The sequence below is a fragment of the Trachypithecus francoisi genome, unplaced genomic scaffold (genome assembly GCF_009764315.1).
Source record: "Trachypithecus francoisi isolate TF-2019V2 unplaced genomic scaffold, Tfra_2.0 Lachesis_group10, whole genome shotgun sequence".
NCBI lineage: Eukaryota > Metazoa > Chordata > Mammalia > Primates > Cercopithecidae > Trachypithecus > Trachypithecus francoisi.
The window spans coordinates 75,215,897-75,216,142 of record NW_022681455.1 but is presented as its reverse complement, the minus strand read 5'-3'; positions in this window follow the sequence as shown (position 1 = coordinate 75,216,142).

Below are 246 nucleotides of genomic sequence, written 5' to 3'. Positions count from 1 at the left end.
GGAGGCTCAGAGCCACAGTCCCAATACAGATACGCCTGATCTCAAAGCCTGCGCTCTTTATCCCTGCACCAGCGGATCCCGCTGGGCTATCAGGAAATAGAGATTAACTGGTGAATTCAGTCATTCGTTCAATAAATATTTATTATGGGTCAAGTAAGTGGCTCACCTCTGTAATCCCAGCGCTTTGGGGGGCCTAGGAGGGAGGATCACTTGAGGCCAGGAGTTTGAGACCAGCAACATAGTGAG